This window comes from Neoarius graeffei, chromosome 21 (assembly GCF_027579695.1).
Source record: "Neoarius graeffei isolate fNeoGra1 chromosome 21, fNeoGra1.pri, whole genome shotgun sequence".
Classification (NCBI taxonomy): domain Eukaryota; kingdom Metazoa; phylum Chordata; class Actinopteri; order Siluriformes; family Ariidae; genus Neoarius; species Neoarius graeffei.
In genome coordinates this window covers 24,317,605-24,326,807 of record NC_083589.1, presented here as the reverse complement: position 1 = coordinate 24,326,807, position 9,203 = coordinate 24,317,605, and positions in this window count along the sequence as shown.

Sequence of the window (9,203 nt, the reverse complement as noted above, 5' to 3'; positions counted from 1 at the left end):
CAATAGTGCCAAGGAAAAACTCCCTGAAACATCATGAGGAAGCTCATCAGGGTCATTTTTTAATTTCACAAGAGTTTTTGCTTTAAGTCTATAATAACTAATCATTTTTTCGCGGTGCGGTTTTCATCAAATCCTGCGCTCTGATTGGCTGGCGAGCGGGTCCGTATCCTACGGTACGGACCCCGGTTACGGACCTCTGGCGATTCGCTCATTCACAACAACAAACATAGTAGCAATTTTTGTCAACATTTATCTTTTTTATAAGATTTATTTATAAGATTTTTTTATCAAAAATCTTATAAATTTTTGCCAGCATTTCTCAGGAGAATAGCATTAATTTTACAGCATGGATAGCGATAACGACAGTGTTCACAGCGAAAGTGAGTTTTACTCCCCTGAGGAAGAAGAAATAAAAGAAAACATTTCAGGAGAAAGCTAAAAACCTCTAACTGTTGCTAACGCCGAGCAAAAACATGGCTGAATCCTGAATGACTCAATTTTGTATAAATAGGGGACTACATAGGCAGCAAAATGTAGTTTTTTCCTGCCATGGAAGTGCACTTGTATACCGAGGAGGAAGCCATTTGCATTACAGCCGTGAATGAGGATTCAAAATGGCGGCTCGGCTCGGTTTTCCCTTTCGGGCGCTCTCGTTTTCTGTTAGAATTTGGTAAAGAAAAAAATAAATATATTATTTACCAGCTTAAGGTCGGTCCGTATGGTGAAATACCGTGACTTCGGCCTTGAATACTGACCTCGGCCCAGAGGGCCTCGCTCAGTACTTTCAAGACCTCGGTCACGGTATTTCACCATACGGACCGACCTTAAGCTGGTAAATAACATATATCACATTAGCAGGAGTGTGGTTATACTGAGTAACTGCCATTTCAGACACAATATGGCCAAATTTTGTTTATTTTTGTCCATTAGCGTAAATAGAACACGCCTAGCTAGTTCATATTGATTTGTCCGTTCCTGTTAAATGCGTTTCCTGTAAAATTGGGATCCCTTCTTCGTTTTCATCTTCATCTGACGAGATTTCATATTTTAAATCATAAGATATCTTCCTGAAAGTCTCGTTTGCGATGTCCGCAATCGATTTTGCTAACTCTGCTGTAGTAACCGTATCGAACTAGGAAGTGGAATTTTTACGTGGTGAACGCAGATGATCAGAGCGATGCGATGCAGTGTATAGGAAATATCAGCGCTCTTGGAATGCAGTTCGGCCAATCAGATTAGCGCACTGGAGCTATATATAATAGTATAATCGCTGTTTAATGAATGAGTGTAGTCTTTAGCAAGAATCTACAATGCTATACAGCAGTTATGGATACAAAATGAAACTTGTAGCCTGTGTATTGTTATTTAGATTTTACCACGTTTCTGGCAATTTGTCTCCAGTTCCCATCGCTCTTATCTCGCTCTCGTATAACACTTACGAATATGGGAAGGTGAACGCCAACACGTGCTTCTTCTAAGAAATGTGAAGTCAGCCACCTTTTGCTCACTGCTCACCGACATAAACAGAGGAAAGCGCTATCTACCGTCTTCCACATACATGAGCTTGTGATTGGCTGTGGGATCATCACAGGCCCGCTCTGTTGCACCGTCTCAGTGGGACCTCGCTGATTAATGAACAGTCGGATAGTCTTCGAGAGATCTCCTCCTGCTCTGATGCAGTAATAACATTGACGTAATATCGTTATCTCACATTAACTTTGCCCGGTCAACACACTCAGGAGATAAAGCGAGGAGGTGTGGAAGTCAGCACTATACTCCTCGCTTGTGTAAAGTGTGCATGACGTCATGTCGTCACACGGCGTCTGAGAAACAGATGTTGAGCCTTCAGATTCAGACACCAGACGAGTAGTCATCGTTTTCATCATCATCGGCAGCGATAAAACATTACAGGGTAGTCGGAAAAAACGACAACAGACCTCACACGTTTCTGTGAGACTCTGAAACACACCATGTCTTGGTTAGCAGTTGTTTTCATTTCGTCATTTTCATTGTCAGTGAAGTTACTGATTATTAACAACAATTAATAATAAGTACGAGCAGGTCATTTTCAGGATCAGTGATCGTTACAATCGGGCAAAAACGTGCATGGAATGGTTTCATGAACTGGTTGATGAAATCGTTATAATTTCACTAAGGGATACAATACGACAAGGTAATTTGCCAAATAAAAAGGATTTTAAAAAGATTACTTTAATTTAAAAGCAACATTTCATACTTTTTATCCATTTATAGTTACATTTGAAGTTGTGGAATGTCCATGATTCAATGGCGTTCCCGTTATCACATGCACTCACCGGCCACTTTAATAGGAACTTGCAGGAGTGGAACCTAATGTGCTCTTCTGCTGTTGCATGCTGAGATGCTTTTCTGCTCACGACAGTTGTAAAGCGTGATTTATATGAGTTACTATAAGCTTTCCTGGCCAAAAAGCTCGAAATAATCTGGCCATTTTCCTCTGACCTCTCTTATCAACAAGGTGTTTGTTTCCACCCACAGAACTGTCGCTCACTCACTCACTTACGCTACGTTCACACTGCAAGGCTTAATGCTCAATTCCGATTTTTTTGTGAAATCCGATTTTTTTGTGAGGTCGTTCACATTAACAAATATATGCGACTTGTATGTGATCCTCAGTATGAACGAAAAGCGACCTAAAAGTGTTCCGCATGCGCATTGCAGGATACGACGACGTCACACGCAGTGAGCATGGCCAGTGTTTACGGAAGTAAAACCGCCTGGTTGCGGTATGACCCATCCAATCTAGCTTGAATAGCTGCATCCCCCCAAATGGAAATCAGCTCCCTAACCTCTGCGTCCTTCCATTGAGAAGATTCAGAACCTTCACAGCCCGAAGCGTCCCTCGCATTGATGTCATGCGCAGGGGTGCAGATACGTTTTTTGAACTGGGGGGGACAAAAAACTGGGGGAGACAAAGCTGCCAGCAAACCAACCCCAACCCCGATATGCCTGTCAAACTTGTTGTGGGTTACCATAGCAACCAAGCTCGAGCTCGCAACCTGTGCAGTCTGCGCAGCTCAACCAACCGAATATCAGTCTTTGTTTTATGTGAGTTGTTGCAACTATGTATACACTGCTGTGCACCTCAATAACCCGAATGGTAATTAGTCTTTTGATTTTTCCGTGAGGTTTGCCTTATGCAAAGAAAGACAGCATAGACGTTTTTTCCTCCCTATAAGTGGGGGGGGGGGGAACGAGGTGAATTTAAATCTGGGTGGGACGAGTCCCCCCCTCTATCTGCGCCCGTGATTATGCGCCATGTTGTTGTAACTTTTTTTGAGAGACCCGCCGCCTACTTCAGCGCAGAATAGTGACGTTTGTGGCTTGTTGATGACGTAAGTCAGATGAATGCGACCTGGCGGTTCAGACTGAAGTCGCATATGAAAAGAGCGGATAGGAATTGGAATTAGGACCACATATCCAAACGGCCTGGGTCGGATTTGAAAAAATCGGATCTGTGTCGTTCATATTGTCAATAAAAGATCGGATACAGGTCACATATGGGCGAAAAGATCGGATTTGAGTCACTTCAGCTTGCAGTGTGAACGTAGCCTTAGTGTTTTTTTGTTTTTCGCACCATTCTGTTTCTGAAATACTCAAACCAGTCCATCTGGCCCAAACCAACACCCATGCCACAGTGAAAGAAAGTCACACTTTGAGATCACAATTTTTCCCATTCTGATGTTTGAAGTGAACATTAAAGGAGAACTGAAGGCAAATTTTTTTATTATCAAAATTGTATTCATCTCATTTTATTAAATATCGGAATGCATTTTTGATCGCTATTTTGTCGCTAGGGGCGGCACGGTGGTGTAGTGGTTAGCGCTGTCGCCTCACAGCAAGAAGGTCCGGGTTCGAGCCCCGTGGCCGGCGAGGGCCTTTCTGTGCGGAGTTTGCATGTTCTCCCTGTGTCCGCGTGGGTTTCCTCCGGGTGCTCCGGTTTCCCCCACAGTCCAAAGACATGCAGGTTAGGTTAACTGGTGACTCTAAATTGACCGTAGGTGTGAATGTGAGTGTGAATGGTTGTCTGTGTCTATGTGTCGGCCCTGTGATGACCTGGCGACTTGTCCAGGGTGTACCCCGCCTTTCACCCGTAGTCAGCTGGGATAGGCTCCAGCTTGCCTGCGACCCTGTAGAAGGATAAAGCGGCTAGAGATAATGAGATGAGATGAGTTAATTAACACGATGTTAGTGAATCGTGTTGTCGTACGAAAATAGTCCCGTCCAAGATTGTTACCTCGACCCTGTCATTTATATTACAGCCAGAACTACTTTATACGCTACAGAAGATTAATCCACACCTTCTGACCAATCGGATTCAAGAATTCAACCGGGCTGTGGTTTAAAAATCTTTACATATGTACAGCACGTCAGACACCAGTCACGGTCAACATCACTGTGTTGTGTTGGTTCTAAAAAAGGTTGACATGAAGAAAAACAAGTGTATTTTGCACTAGTTAAAGGCGCAGCGTGTTCACTTTTCCACCGAATCTTGGCTGCACGTTCAGACTGACATTATACAGCGTGAAACGGACCGCTGGAACAAGAAACGAAGTCTGACAGGCGTCTCAGTGGCCAGAAAGTCCAAGCAGCCAAATGGAGAAATTGTAAATTGATTCAGTTGAAAAGAATTATTTTTTTTAGTTAGATTATGCGTCTTCTGTGTGTCGATTGTTGTTATTAGTAATATAACACTGTTAGTGTTAAACTTCTCTCCGGTTCTTTCTCAATATACTGTACGTTCTTGGGAAAATGGTTTCCGACAGATTCTCAGGACTTGAAGCCATTTGTGACAGAGAACCAACCGCCCAGTATAGGAGGACAAACTGAAGAACGCTTTATAGGGATGTCCATTTTGGATTTTTTTTTTAATTTTCCGTCGCCGATAGTCTCATCTCATCTCATCTCATCTCATCATCTGTAGCCGCTTTATAGCCGCTTTATCCTGTTCTACAGGGTCACAGGCAAGCTGGAGCCTATCCCAGCTGACTACGGGCGAAAGGCGGGGTACACCCTGGACAAGTCGCCAGGTCATCACAGGGCTGACACATAGACACAGACAACCATTCACACTCACATTCACACCTACGGTCAATTTAGAGTCACCAGTTAACCTAACCTGCATGTCTTTGGACTGTGGGGGAAACCGGAGCACCCGGAGGAAACCCACGCGGACACGGGGAGAACATGCAAACTCCACACAGAAAGGCCCTCGCCGGCCACGGGGCTCAAACCCGGACCTTCTTGCTGTGAGGCGACAGCACTAACCACTACACCACCGTGCCGCCTCGCCGATAGTCGACACTTCTTAATCGATGATTAACCGTTAAACCCGATAAGAAAATGTCGGCGTATTTAGCATGGATGAGTGACCGTGACGCCAAAACAAAAAATGCTTTAGAAATTAGAAGTGGGTGGCACGGTGGAGTAGTGGTTAGCGCTGTCGCCTCACAGCAAGAAGGTCCTGGGTTCGAGCCCCGTGGCCGGCGAGGGCCTTTCTGTGTAGAGTTTGCATGTTCTCCCAGTGTCCGCGTGGGTTTCCTCCGGGTGCTCCGGTTTCCCCCACAGTCCAAAGACATGCAGGTTAGGTTAACTGGTGACTCTAAATTGACCGTAGGTGTGAATGTGAGTGTGAATGGTTGTCTGTGTCTATGTGTCAGCCCTGTGATGACCTGGCGACTTGTCCAGGGTGTACCCCGCCTTTCACCCGTAGTCAGCTGGGATAGGCTCCAACTTGCCTGCGACCCTGTAGAACAGGATAAAGCGGCTAAAGATGATGAATGAATGAATGAAAATTAGAAGTGCTTTATTTTTTTCGAGTGTAACTGATGTAAATAATTAGCAAGATGTTGCCAGACTTTGCAACGAAAAAAAAAGCAGATTGGCAAAACGAAACAAACATTTAATAATCCAGCGCCAAGTGCGCTTAAAGTGCATATCACGGGTAAATTCAGGAGCGAGATCAATGTAATTCTCCTATTTTATATTAAACTTTGGTCAAATATCATCTGTCACATTTTGTGCAATTTTTTTTTCCCTTGCGCAATACCAGAAAAATTCAGTTGAAATCAAGCCATTTGAGGCGAATTGGTCCGCCTCTGAAAAAACTTGCCGTTTGGATTTCCCGGCAAACAGTGATTTTCGTGACGTCGCGTGCGGGACGCTTCCCTCTGAATCCTACGTCAGCGCTGGTTTGTTTATGAGAAAACGACCTGGTGGTTTTCTGCAAATTTCTTCAACGTTATCGTGTAATTATTAAAATGGTTAACAGATGTATCGTAGGAGGGTGTAGCAACACCAATCTTGATGGGATTAGTACTCATCGTTTTCCAAAAGACCGGACAATGAGAGAGAAATGTGAGCGCTTGGTCTACACAGGCTGTGCACTGAAACCGTGCAAAGCTCGCGCAGCCTGCTGGCGCTTCCACACGTGACGTCATGAATCTGGCTCCAGACTCGCTTGGGATTTTCCCAGATGCGTTTTGTTATTTTATTTTTTTCTGCTGTAGGCAGATGGCTTTGTGCAAAATTACCCTTCTGGATGAGTGTGTAAAGGGACAGACTTTCATATAAAAAAAAACACGAAATTGGTCCAGAATATGCCCTTTAACCAGCAGCCTCCGTCTCCTGTGGAGGAAAATATTGTAAAAGTCAGGCCTGTTAAAATGAACAGCAGTGTATAAGCACAGAGAGCGCTGTAACGAATTCATTTAATTAATGATCAACAGCAAACGTTTTCACAAAACGGAAAGTTGTGTCGTCTTCACACCTCGAATAAATAAGTAAATAAACCACCTATAGCCTATTTCAAGCTGGACAACTTCTCATCTCATCTCATTATCTCTAGCCGCTTTATCCTTCTACAGGGTCGCAGGCAAGCTGGAGCCTATCCCAGCTGACTACGGGCGAAAGGCGGGGTACACCCTGGACAAGGCCGGACAACTTGTTTACTGATTTTTATTCAGAAACAGTAACACGTCGCCCCGCGGTGGGCTTCGTCTTGTGCGCAGTCTGTTTACTGTGAGACCCGCGGTGGAGAAAACCCGCTCAGATGGCACCGATGTCCCCGGCGTGCAAAGATAACGCCGAGCTCGAGCGACCAGTCTCTTCACAGCTTCTCCTCTTCTTCTCATGGAGGCCAAAGTTTGTCGTCCTCCATCACACGGTGCCTGTGGATGTTTACTTGGGCAGTGCGGCTGCATTGCAGTTGTATTATTGCTGTGTTTCAGCACTGCACCTCAAACCTTACATATCACCTCATCGTCCTTTCAGTCGAACTCTTCCCAAACACTACGACTTTTGGCTCGTTTCACTTCACTCAGACTGCAGATACGGCTGGAGCCTGGACACGCCTGCATCGGTTGGACGTGTCGATACGCCCCCATGAGCTGATCGGCTGTAGGCCGTAACGTTCGGCCCTGTCCCATATTTCTTTTACCCTCTGTACATTCTGTGCCTTTACCACACTGCAAACTTTTATCTTTTTTCAAATCTTTGTAATAACCGTTTAACTGATAGGATTAATCGCTTAAAACTCTGTTTATCAGTGAAATGGTGAATTATGACCATCCCTAACGCTTTAAGTGAGTGAATAGAAAGTGCAGGAGGGAGTAATTAATACCAGGCTTACACCAGCGACGTTCTGGGTGATTTCTCCGTCGCAGATAAATTTCCAGTGTTGGATCGAAATGGCCGTCATCTCCACCGTTTGGTGCAGTGTTGGTCGGGAGCGCTGCCTCTTCTCAGCTTCACTTTCTGATTAAACATTTTTAGTTTTTAGTCTTGACTCATGCAAGTAGTGACTTAGACACTGTCAATAACCGATAGACCTAGATTCTCTCTCTCTCTCTCTCTCTGTGTCTATTTATTTCTCTCTCCGTCTATCTGTCTCTCTCTGTCTATTTCTCTCCATGTATCTGTCTCTCTCTCTGTCTGTCTGTCTTTGTCTCTCTCTCTGTGTCTGTCTGTCTCTCTGTATCTGCCTGTCTCTCTGTATCTGTGTGTCTGTCTGTCTCTCTCTCTCTCTGTCTGTCTGTCTGTCTCTCTGTCTCTCTGTCTGTCTGTCTTTGTCTCTGTCTGTCTGTCTGTCTGTCTTTGTCTCTCTCTCTCTGTCTGTCTCTCTCTGTATCTGCCTGTCTCTCTGTATCTGTGTGTCTGTCTGTCTGTCTCTCTCTCTCTGTCTGTCTGTCTTTGTGTCTCTCTCTGTATCTGTCTGTCTCTCTGTCTTTGTCTCTCTCTCTCTCTCTCTGTGTGTCTGTCTCTCTGTATGTGCCTGTCTCTCTGTATCTGCGTGTCTGTCTGTCTCTCTCTCTCTGTGTCTGTCTTTGTCTCTCTCTCTGTGTCTGTCTGTCTCTCTCTCTGTGTCTGTTTCTCTGTCTGTGTCTGTCTGTCTGTCTCTCTCTATCTGTCTCTCTCTCTGTATCTGTGTGTCTGTCTCTCTCTCTGTCTGTCTGTCTCGCTGTCTGTCTTTGTGTCTGTCTGTCTGTCTGTGTCTCTCTGTCTGTCTGTCTGTCTCTCTGTCTGTCTGTCTGTCTTTGTCTCTCTCTCTCTCTGCATCTGCCTGTCTGTCTGTGTCTGTCTCTCTGTCTCTCTCTCTCTGTCTGTCTGTCTCTCTCTCTCTGTCTCTCGCTGTGTTTCTGTCTGTTTCTCTGTCTGTCTGTCTGTTTCTCTGTCTATCTGTCTCTCTCTGTCTATCTGCCTCTCTCTCTGTATCTGTCTGTCTCTCTCTCTGTATCTGTCTGTCTCTCTCTCTGTATCTGTCTGTCTCTCTCTCTGTCTATCTGTCTCTCTCTCTGTATCTGTCTGTCTCTCTCCCCCCCCAGCACTGAACAGGAAGCAGTAAAGCAGGTACAGGAACACCTCTCAAAAGGAATGTAGTTGCAGTCTTGCATGTAGTGACTCTGCACATCTTTACTCTGTGACTAATGACACATTGGGTGCGTTTGAAACGGGAGAACCGGTGTCTCGGTAGGGTGTCTGACAAGGCAGCGAGGCAGCAAGGATCGTTTGAAAAGGAACGAACTCTCACTTCCTGTCTTCCTAACGTGCCTTCAGACCGACTCCAGTTATGCCCCAGTTAAGGGCAACATTGCCGTATCCTCAGTGCTGCCTGTCCCCCATAAATCTGTGCGGCAGCTCCATCAAACGATGGAAAAAATAAAGGT